This window comes from Thalia democratica, chromosome 2 (assembly GCF_965202585.1).
Source record: "Thalia democratica chromosome 2, ktThaDemo2.hap1.1, whole genome shotgun sequence".
NCBI lineage: Eukaryota > Metazoa > Chordata > Thaliacea > Salpida > Salpidae > Thalia > Thalia democratica.
In genome coordinates this window covers 28,333,092-28,345,995 of record NC_139166.1, presented here as the reverse complement: position 1 = coordinate 28,345,995, position 12,904 = coordinate 28,333,092, and positions in this window count along the sequence as shown.

Sequence of the window (12,904 nt, the reverse complement as noted above, 5' to 3'; positions counted from 1 at the left end):
GATTAAGGTATAAATATTTTGATAATAATAAAAATTTTACTTTATTATAACAAAACATTTTGTTACTGCTATATTTTGTTATTATTTTTTAAACTACATCAAATTTTTTTTATCTCTAATAAAAATGAAAGAAAACTTCAGTAATCATGTCATGTAGAAGTTTTAAACTTTACAAATACTAGTTTTTTTGGACTTGACTTTTTTTGAAAGTTAAACATACTTTATACTTATATCGAAAGCATTTGTTTCACTTATTATATCTTACTAATTATATGAAATGTTTGCTTTTAGCAATTTCACATACAAAGAAAAGCAAAAGTATAACAGTAACAGGGTTGCTATTTTGAGTCAAAAACTATTCCAAGTGGTCAAAAACTGACCTGAGTGACCTTAAACTGTTCTGAAAGTACTTTATATATGTTTTTAATAACTTAAATAAAAATATTTGTATTAAATTTTTTTTTATAATAATTCATTTGTCCTGAGATTATCTAAAAAAACTAAAGCTAACCTTAGTTTTTCATAACAAAACTATCGTAAGTCAGCCTTAGTTAAATAATAAAATTCAAAATACCCTGAGTTATCCTCAACTTTTTTTGAGCCTCCTGATATTTTCAAAAACTTCAGAATATCCTGAATTATCCAGAGTATTTTAGTGTGAGGCAACCCTGTTTAAAATTAAAACATTTTTTTTTATAAAAAAAAAAAATTAATAAAAAATTTCTTAGAAAGAAACATTTCCAAGACACATTTCCTAAAAACTTAAGGTATTTATCTCAAAAAACATAATAAGAATTTTTTTGTAAAAATGTCTATTTTGCGCTTTAAGCTTGTACTTCCCATAAAAACCTATTGAACTCTCTAGCTTTGACTGCTTATATCTTAAAAGTTACTTTGAATTTTAATAAACAGTAAAAAGTAAGCTGATTTATTTATGTAAATAATAAAAAAACTAGTGATAAAAACCCAACAAAAGTTTTTGAAAATTAAATATTATTCATTAACAATGTATCCAATAATAGTAACAATGCAAATAGAGTAAATCAAGCACATCAACCAGCTTTGTAACGCAGTGAACACCAAATTTAGTGTAAACTTTTAGAATGAAGTGCATATGATGTTTTTTTTATCTGAACAAATAGGATTGCAACTCTTTTAGTCAAAAAAATCGTCTTGAATGATCTTAAACTGTCCTGAGTCATCTTAAGTTTTTTTCAGATACTTACAAAAATTAAAAACTTCCAACATTAATTAATTATAAATAAAATTTGTCATGGAATATCGAAATAATATAACTAAATCAACTATATATATTCATAATCTATGAAATAAATGGCCTAAGTTTCAGATACCTTAAAACTATCCAATTTTCATAAACTGGCCTGAGCCAGCCTGAGTTTAAAATCAATATATTCTTAGTTAATAAAAACAAATTGTACAGTAATCTTCCTTTATTGTACCAACATATGTTTATGTGTGTTAACGAATCAACACACTTCAACTGGGTTCTGTAAAAAAGTGTATATATGTTTTTCATTAAAATAAAATAATTTCTAAATTTTGTTAGCAAACGGTTAAACCTATATTTTGAACAGTTATATTCTTAGTTATCAATATATTCTAATGAAAAAACAACTTTAACTTTTAGTATAAAACTTCAAGCAGTTATTCACTAATAGGACTACCATTAAACTTGTTTTAATTATGTTTAAGAAAACAAAACTCCTTTGTTTTATGTTAAGCGTGTTTGAAAGTTGTTAAGCGGTCTTGCAAAAGTGACCCCTTGTGCAAAGGTGACCCTCCATGCAAAAGAGTATATGTGCAAAAAATTTTTTTGCAAAACTGTCTCTATTGCATATTTGACCCTTTGTGGGAAATTGTTTTTGTGCATATTTGACCTGTTCCCAAATTTAATAGATCGGTCTCCATTTGGGCTAAATTTTCTTAGATTACAGTTTTGTAGACTACTGTAATTGGCTAATTGAAAAGTTACTAGATATAAACTAAAACTAAAATAATCTTTTTATTAGATTTTAGTTAAAAGTTTATTTAGAGTGTAATTTTGAACAATTAGAATGTTGTTGTTTTATGAATATTAAACAAAGTAACTTGAAATTTAGACATTGCAATATGAAATAAAGATTATCAGTAGTTCATATACAGATTTTCATAACCATATGAGCAGTTACTTTGGAAATAGTTAAGTATTTAGCTAAAAAAAAATTTTGTTGAGATGTCATGATACTAAAGTATCTACTTGAAATTTAAAAACTATGAAAAATGTTTTTATCAGTACGCTTATGAATTTTCATAGTTGCAATTACTGTAATTTTGTTAAATAAAGTGTTTTACTGTAACTATAATTAAATCAGAAGTACATGAAACAAATCAAAAAAGTGTCATTTATATTAATCATTGAACAATATACACCAATGTTTTTAGTTTTTTATATAGAGAATTATTGTATAGAATTCAAATGGTACATCTTGGAAAAATTGTAGTCTAAGAAAATCTAACTAAATTTATATTCTAGACTGCTGTGGTTCCCAAGGTAAGGGGACAAAAAGAGAGCAATATTGCCCCTTTTGGAAAAACTTGTTCTAGAGTTACTAACTTTTTTCTAATATATATGTTGGCCACTTATTTTCTATTTTACTTTTTGGTAATTACCTAGCATGATGTCACATCAATATAGAACTGAAGTTATATTTTATGTAATGTCCATTTTAAAAAAAAGTTTAAGGCTAAAACTGACATTTTTAAAGAAATAAGTAATAGAGTCAAACTTATTTATCATAAAACAATAAAACTTGAATATTTAATTGCTTTCATTTTACAATATAAATTGATTATATCAATACAGTATTTTATATCGACTACAAATCTGTAAAATAAAAGCAATTAAACGTTTAAGTTTTGTTTATATCTATTCATTAAGCTTGTTTATAACAAAGTATCATTTTAGATTGACATGAATGAATATATTCATATGAATGAGAATAATGAATATTTAAGTTAATACTAAAAAAGTTGTAAAACACTTATTATTTTATTGATTTTAGTGTTAATGTATATATATTTTTTATTTTTTAATACAAATAGTTACTTTTTTTCCTACTTACAGTTTTTCTTTAATCTAGCTTGTTTTTTCTAGAACTAAATACTTAATTAGATTTGGTTTATCTGAGTTTGCAACAGCTCATTGTGAGTTCACACTGGTGGCAGTGATCACATGATTGGATTGTTGATGTGTTTTTTGTTGTAGCACTGGTGAATACTTACTTGGGGATTTGAGCTTCATCGTTTTCCCACACTTTGTGGTTTTTGATGTTGAGATTTTAGCCTTGTGAGTGTCTGCCAAATGGCGTGTCACCAAGGGTTTTGTTTTTTGAATAAGGGTTAGGATTAGTTTTTTATTTTTGGTTAGTTAAACATTTTTTTTTTTTTGTTTTTAGACAGATTTAGTTCTATTTTTAATTAAAAAGTAATTTTTTTTTCTTAGTAAATTTAAAAGATAGGGCAGGTGGAATAACACGTGATGAGCTGAAACTCACTTGCAAGACCTTCAGAAAACGTTTATCGTTGTAGAGGGGAGAGTGGGTTTCTTCTGATGTTTTTCTACCTTTAAAAAAAAATTTTAGGCTTTAAACATAGATTTTAGTCTAAAACTATGGTTAAAATAGACCTTAAATAAAACATAATTTCAGTTTGATATTGGTGCAACATCATGCTAGGTAATTACCTACTTTTTTCAACTCAGATAGTTTTAAAGTAGTCATTAGGACCTCTTAAAACACTTATTTTAAAAATTGAACAATATACCTTCCATTATATGTAAATCATTTCAATTTTGATAATCACTAACCTAAATTTAAAACTTCATTGTTTTACTGTATGCTCAAGTTTTTATGAATTAATACTTCATTGTTTTATTGTATGCTCAAGTTTTTATGAATTAATAACTTAACAATTCTCCATTTATTTTATAGGATTTCATCCTGTTCCTATTTCATAGTGTACCAAAGCAGCAGATGTATTATATTGGTCTTTTCATCTACTGAGTTAATTTTCAAATAAGGGTATTTTTGGTTTACAGTATAGTTTTATAAAAAAAAAATAAACTTTGCAAGGTAAAATTGTTATAAATACACTTTTTGTAAAAACTGTTATCAATTAAATTTGTGCAACAAAGTTTCAACACTATTCAAAATCAACAATTTGTGAATCAAATAGCCCTTTTAATAAATATTTTTTGTTTTTAAAAAAATTTGAGATGTCTAGTTTTAAATATTTTTACAATATGTTCTTAGACTTTTAATACGGCTTTTATTTTTATTTATTTTTTTCTATTACAACACAAACAATTCAAATTGTTAATAACTTAAGACAAACAGTACTTAAAATTTGTACTTTTACAATCTTACTTTTGTCTCTTATAACTTAAAAAAGTTAGCTCTGAGGCGAAGGGGTCCTAATGAAAACATCAAAAACTGTGTTAGTTAAAATTTAAATACGCTCGAAACCTAGTCGACATATATACAAAGTAAAAACTTTGTAGTGTTTTAATTTACTTTTTACGAATGAATAACAAAAACCTTTATCGGGCTAAATAGACTAAAATAACTGCGAGTAATGACCAATCTAAAGTCGCTAAAATTAATCGATTTTTTACTTAACTCCCAAAATCAAACCTATCGTTATAAAGATTGTAAAATATTTTGATCAACTGTTTCAGGCTGATTTTCCTCGGCCACCCTCTCCATAAACCACGACTCTGTCTTAAACTGCTCGTCTGGTAGCGGCCCTTTATCACTCAATTCCTATCTTTCAGTGGATGATCGACACTCTGATTCTGCACTAGGCATCTACTACCAACAATAAAAAGCCGCAATTATTTAACTCACTGTTTGAGCATTTATGAATTCTTTGCAAATCTTGCAAAGTGACTCGCTTTTTAACTTTCAGACTTTCATTAAAATAGTTCGAACTTTAAGTTTTAAGAACTTGACTAACATGTTCAAAAAAGTAAAAATATCTCACAACCGACACCAATAAATGATATCAGCTTGGATAGATAACAAACGCTACTAGGAACTTTTCTTAAATAAAGGATCACACTGTATGTTATCTTTTTATAGGGTTCGTGATTTATTAACATATAATTTTAGCAACCTTCTAAAATTTTTCATAGTTATTTCTGCTGTTCTGCTTGATGCAAGATTTTTTTACTAACAATTAAATTTTCTACATTGAAAATTAAACCTTCCGACATTGACAACTAAAATTTTAATTAATATACAAAGACACTCAGTGCAAAATACCAGATATATTTCACGCTATTTTCATCTATGGATACTTAGCAACAAATAAAAGATAAATTTAACCTGAATAGTAACAGTAGTAATCATCATAAAGAAATACAAAGTCAATTACACAAAACTAATCAAAATACTAATTATTAGAGCTGATTAGATACAAACATATAAACACTAAAAAAATCCTTAAGTAAATGAAGAAACACCATAGTCAAATTCTTTTTACCTACAAAAAGTAGGTTTTCTACTTAAAATACGTATAGCTTCTATTTTGACTAAGTCAAACACGTTCTTAAGTCTCTCCAAATTGAAATTTTCAGCAAAACTCTGAATGTTCACCAAATGTTCCACAAAGCAGATCTTTTTATTGCATTCATAATTAAAAAAATATTTATATTGATTAACGAGTTTTATTTAAAACATTTTCAACTGAAAAACGGCTGAAATATACACAATTAATACCTATAAATTCATACAGTAAACAAAACTAATGTTGAAAATTAAACTTTTCGGGCTATATGAATTAATAATAAAATTTATTTCATAATAAAAACAATTAATTAAATAGATAAAAATAAATACTAAAAACTAAGACTTTAACAACTGACAATTCACAAACGCATACAAGTAAACAAACTAAAACATAATGTACAGAAATTCTTTTTTTATTTCAATCGTAAAATACCAAGCTCTAAAATATTAAATCTTCATTAATTCTTTATTTAAGTTAAATTTTGCGTTTAATCTTATATCCCTAAACTTTCTTTGTAGTCTAAACTTTTAAAATCAGGTTGTTCTAAAATCATTACCTCGTAAGTACTGTCCAATTCTGTATTTTTAATATCAGTATGATGATTCTCAAAGTAGTATTTTAATTGGGCAGATTCTTCTCCTTTACCAATCGAGCTAAAATTTCTTTGGTATTTTTTCTAGTTATTTCTATGTGCTTTCCATCTTACATTAAAACTTTTTTTAGTCTGGCCTACATAGATCTCTTTGCATTTTGAACATTGAGCAGTATATACCATAACTTGTACAGTTTAATTTTGATTTTATGTCTATTATTCTGTTTTCATCTAGTTTATGTAATTATTTTCATCTATTATGTTTTTATAACTGCACTTCCCACAAAAAGCACAATTTTAGCACTTTTTGCTTTCATTAGGAAGTACGTAACTTCTCTTTTTGGCTATACAACAAAAAATGTTGAGCAAAAGGTTTATTGAAAGATGTTTTTGAAAGTGGGAAAAGTTCCTGTTTTTCTTTTCTGAATTTTAATAAAGTTTTAAAATGTAATAGTTAGTAAATATTCTCAGATTTTTGAAATTTCAGGTTATTTAAACTCTCGTTGGAATTATACCCACTAAATTTTTCAAACTTGTTCATTTTTTCAAAGACAGTAGATATATTATTAACTCAATGTATAGGATGATGTTTAATTTGTAAACGATGCTTTTCCTTTAACAATAAAAGTTTTTGCTCATTTGTCCTAAATTTTTTTATTATTATCATGTCTATTGATAATGTACTTAAGACTTTGAGTTATAAACTGTAGAGTATGTTTGATTACAAAAATCATTAAGATGATTTGTCAAGTCAAATTATAAATCACACCTGTTTTGATTTTCGCAAGATTATAGATTTCAAAATTAAACAAATAAAACATTATTGTTTAGCTTGTTTCACTTCCTCCTCTTTTAGGATTGCATTTATATTGTTGTTACAAATAAAATTTTAATTAAATAATTTTTTTTTCTAAAATTTTGTATTTACAAAAATTAGAATGTTATATATGATTAAAACCAATGGAAGGCTGTATAGTAAGGCTGTAAAGGAAAGAAATAAAAACTAGATGCTCAAAAAAGCTTAGGTCTAAAGACCTGAGTTTACGGAAAGAATTCTCTGTGATAAGTTGTACTCCACGATATACTATGAGTAGAACAGCATGTTATACTGAAAAACTACTAAACTTTTTTATTGTAACTGCACAAACTATTTTTAAAAAAATTTCACAACAAAAACAAAAACTGACGTTTAATTCATAGAAATTTTGATGTTGATAAAACAGATTAACTTACTGATAAGCAAAATTGTTATTGATTAAGTATTTTCGAAATCAAGCTGTTATACATTTTTTACAAGTCTAGTAATATTTTTTTACAAGTATAGTAATATTTTTCGGACACCAATATTGAGCTATAAAATATAGAAATATTAAACCCAAAAGTATACAACAAGAAATAAAAAACAGTTCTGTATCAAATTAAAACATCAGTGCAAGTTAAATATAATACTGAATGAGGGATTAAAAAATTTTAATTTGTTATTTTTATGTTTTATTGTTTCAAAATAAATATGTGGTATGCAGCTTTATTTTCAATTTATCGGTTTAAATATTATGGAATTTTAAACCATTTGTATTTTGCAATTTTTACAAATTTTAATCATTAAGACTACAAATAAAAACAAGCCTTAGAATTTACTTTGTAAGTAAACAATATTGTTCTCTTTATATTTTGAAAACTTAGGTTATTAATGATATGCAGCGCCATCTTAGTTTATAATGCTAAATAATTTATAAAATTAAAATATCGGATAATCTTACTAAATAAACGATTGCTAAAGTATTATTACAATTTATATTATTTTTCACAACTTAAAAAACTAGATTTTTTAGATTGTTTAAACTTTTAAAAACAAAATTCATTAAGGTTTTGGTTTAAAAAAAACTAGAAAATTTATTAAAGTACTATGTTATAAGACCAAAAAAGCTGTAAAAAAGTAAACTAAATGGTTTAAAGTTGTAATTTTTGTCAGTTATTCTTATGTAACAATTTTAATTATTATGATATTTAATAGAACTTTTGTTATTTAGTTTAGTATTTTTAGAACCAGTTTAAACTTTATTTAAAACTAACGATAAACAAAATACTTTTTACTTTTCAGTTGAATTCCAGCCAAACTTCCATGACTGAATAAAAAGTAAAACCATACTTAAGTTATTTAAAATTTTGTACTGCTTTTATTTTTCTTGTTAATTGATAAATTATTAATAGTTTTTTGCAGTAAACCATAAGTATTTTTAATTTAACATAGCACGGTTCGGTACAATCAAACTTAATTTTTCGTTTGTTTTAAATTTTAATGTTTTTCTATATTATTCTTCTCTAGGACTTATAAATAAAATGAAAATCAGGTTATCTGTTTGTGATTAAATTGTCAATTTAGTCATCTTAACATGAAATCTTAAAATTAAATTCAAATATATAATTAAGTTATTCTGTTGACTAATAAGTTTGTTTATATTATATATATAATAGTATATATATAATAATTCTGTTTTTTTTTTAGTAAACTTTAGCTTATTTTCAATGACTTTCAAAAACTATTGGACATTGGTTAACTAAAATAAGCTATCAACTTTTAATTTTTTTTTTTGTTTACTTTTAGTTTTCGCTTTTTATTCGTACTATTGAATTTATTTTCATAACATTGTTTTTTTTTTTTTTTCTTTTCTTGAGGCTAATAAAATTCTGACTTAATTTCATTGATTAATTCATTGATTAAGCTTCGGCGCAATAGTTAAAATTATATTTTGTAGCACTAAAACTGAAAATTTATACTTCAACTAAACTAAAATAGTCTTTTTTGTTGTCTTCAGCAAACATATACATTCCACATAGAAGTTTTAACTCTTGGTTAAATATAGGAATTTCCTTAAGCTTCTTAATGTAAGTGTATTTGTTTTTGACTTAATTATTTAATTGTACAGAATACAAATTAATTTAAAATTACCTCAAATATTTTCTTCCAGCACAGCATATTTTTCTCTATTGGATTTATTTTTCTTAATCGTAATTAATTATTTTGGAAGTTGTACTTCTAAAGTTATAAAAGAAATCTTATTTAAATAGAATGTTTAATTGTATACATCACCGTCCAATATTTAAAGGTTAAAAAAAGTTTTATGTTAAGTACTTATCTGTCTTTTTCTTGACAAATTCGCCTTAGTCTTTTTTTTAAACAAACTTCTAACTTGTATAAATTTGTATTTAGAAATAAATGTTTTTAGTTTAATGTACTTACTACGACTTGTAATTACGGGCACTTTGCTTTCATTTCTTTCATTGATAGCATATATCTACTAAAACTACACGAAAGAATACTTCAGTCTGAAAATGATGAATTGCGTAGCATCAAAATTGACAAGAGAAACTACGCCACTAAAGAAATCGCTGAATGTTTTGACAGAAAACTTGCAATTTGCACTTTTTTCAACGGGAGCATTCATCTGGTGGTACCAACAACAACTTTTATGTATACGATAATTTCACAACATATGGGCTATTTCACAATCCTGTGGCTGATAAGTGGTCCGAAATATCGCGTGTCGTCTACCCAAGATACAAACACAGATCGGTTGCTGTAGGAAACAAGTTAATTGTAATCGCAGGAGCTGAAACACCTGACACGTGTATAGTTTTCAACACTAACAGTGGGAAGTTTGTTCTCCTGAAACAAGCAAGTACGATGATCCATTTCCCACATAATCTCACTGCGCTTGCCGCGTTAGAAATAAAATTGTCGTTGTCAAACGCAGATTATCGACTGTTTTGAGTTACGAAACTTAAAGCAATGGTTGGTGCGAAGAACCGTGCAATCTTCGAAGAAGTACTAGAACTGATTGTTTGGTCAATGTGCCCAAGTTTTAAAGTAGAATTGAAGCATCGACAGCTGAAAGTTTAATACTATTAGTTATAAAACATTACTTAACTTGTGAATGTTTTTAGAAACTGAAAACAATAATTTTTTCTTATAAACGTATTTTTGTACACAAGCATATCTAGGTTAATTACTCATTAGTAAATATATTTTCTTTAAGCAAAAGAACTTGCAAACGTATTTACTTTTTGTCTACTATACCTATTTAACTGAGATTACTATCTCAAGTCAACTCATAATCAATTATTCTTTTTTTTTGAGGAAACCTATATAGATTTTGGTTTTAGGTTTGAAAATATTATTTGTTTTTTTATAGATAGAAAAGTATTCAGAAGAAAAAATAAATAAAACAGTTAATAGAAGAAAAAGTTTTGTTGTTATTATTTATTGTTATTGCTTTATTTTATTTTTTGTTTAGTTTTTTTTTTCTTATTAAATGCATAATGTAAAAATGTTACAGTATTTATTTTTATATTACTATTTATAAAAGTTAGATTGAGTTTATGGTCAAATTAACCTCTTTATAAAATAACAAAAATTTCGTAACATATATTTTATTTTTTTTAATCAAATATTAAATTCTTTTCAATTAAAAAAAAAACTTTTAGCATAAAAATGTTAATCTCTTTTTATAAATTAAGTTTTAGTTAGTCTTTTAAGTCTAGAAATGCTATTTATGTTTTTATCAATTTATAGTTTATTCTTTTGAGTTTTAAGCTTAGACTGTATTTTCATTTTTATCTTATAAGACAAGTTTTTTAGTACATTATGAATAAAACTTTTCTAAGTAAACACGTAACTTTGTTAATTTTCGTTTAATTTTTATTTCTTTTCATTCATTTTATTGATTGCTTTATTTCTTTTAATTTTAAAAGTTTATACTAACTGTTTTTAATTTTTTAGCGCGTAAGAAATTGTTTAAGCATGTGATGTATGACTCGATGACCGAAAGGTTTTTTCGTACACCAGGTCCTTAGACCAAACTTTTTGAGCGCTTTTTTTAATCGTTCAATAAACAATATATATTTTGTAGAATTTTTAGCCGGTTATGAGATTTTTACTAAGTAAATATTATTCGTAATTGTTTTTATGTTACAAATACAAAACAAACAACTTATAAAAATAGTTATATTAGAATTTTTTATAGTATTTCTGAATTGTGTAATAGTTTAGTTTAATGGATACAAACAAAAATGTTAAAAATTCGGTCTAAGGAATTTACCATAATACTTTAAAACAAAATGCTTTTAACTTTTTTCAACGTTCATACAATTTCTATAACTATGTATAATAACTTTTGATAAAAGAAAACCTGAAGATTTTTTATAAACATCAAAAATTAGTTTATAAAAAATATATTTCTAAGAGTTTTAACAGTTGTGTGTAACTTACTGAGCATAATGAAAACTTGGTGTTTTTTAGGTATTTATTTAACTTTAAAAAAAATTAAAAAGTTGTTTTGATAATTAAAAGTTTTTTTATGCACATAAATACTTTTTATTTACTTAAACAAAAAAGTTTAAATGGTTTAACTTATTGTAACTCAAAAAAATAACGTGTTTACTCGTTTAAATTTACCTTTAGTATGCACAGAAAACCTTTAGTTTGCAAAAACTTTATTTAATTTTAACTTTATTGTTTGCAGTACTGGGCTATGTTGTACTTGCAAAACGATAATCTTGTTAATTTTCCTTTTAATAATCGTGCCATTAAAATTAAGAAACAAAACGTATGTTTTTTTTCTTAACGTTTGCGCCAGTTGGCGCTAGAGCAGGGTTTCCCAAACTTTTTTTTCTCAAGACCCCCGTTAAAAAAAAGCTATAGTACCATCAAACAAGATCTCTTAAAAAGCTTCCCTTAAGTACACCTACGACATTTTTTTCCTCTTCACCATCAACTCCAGAATATCTAGTGTGAGTTTCAAGTTAAGACTTCATGGCTCTCCCTTAACAGCTTATGGCCCCCTAGACTTAAAAAGTTTTTGAAATTTTCCTAAAGTTCAAAAATTACCCTTAAATACACCTAAGATCTTTTGCTTTGCTCTTCATCATCAACGCCAGAAAATCTGATGTAATATTTAAATTATGGCCTCATGGCCCCTCTGTGGCTCCTTTACTACTCATGCCATAAGATAAACAGGTGTTAAACCATTAAAATTATTTGTTTTTCATGTAAGTAACCACTTCACTTCTTGTAAAACTTACGAAAAGTTATACAAGAACTTCTTCAAATTTAATGAGCCGTAAATTAAACTGTAAAACATCATACTTTGACATTAAAACAGATCATAAGCTTTTTAGGTCATGAAGTATCTAAACATTTTCTTTACAAACACTCTATATATTTTTTGAATTTTTTTTTAATAATCGTGTGGTAGTTCATTTTATTTATATAAATTTATTTTTCTTCCGCTTATGCATTAACTTTTTCTCGCCTTAATACTTTGTTAACATTAATTTCAGATTATGATGTTCTATTTAAAACATAAAATATATTGTATAGCAATAAACAACTTTTATAAAATATACGTTTATACGTTCTCATTAAAATAAAACAAAAAATTTTCAAGTCAAAAAGTGTGTAATTAAGAAAACTAGTTATATTAACTGCAAAATATTTTACTAAACTAACAAAACTAATTCAAAAAGAAACAGTTTAAGCGAGTTAAAAACTTAACTAACCTTAAAATACAAATTTGACAAGAGCTTTACTGAAAAATTATCAACATAAAATTAACAAACACTGTTCAAAACAACTATGCAATATACCAGTATTTTAGAAAAATAAATATTTTAACATAAAAGTAATGGATATGTAATTATATAAAAAAATTGTTAAAATTGTTCATCCTGCAGTAGTAGTCAACA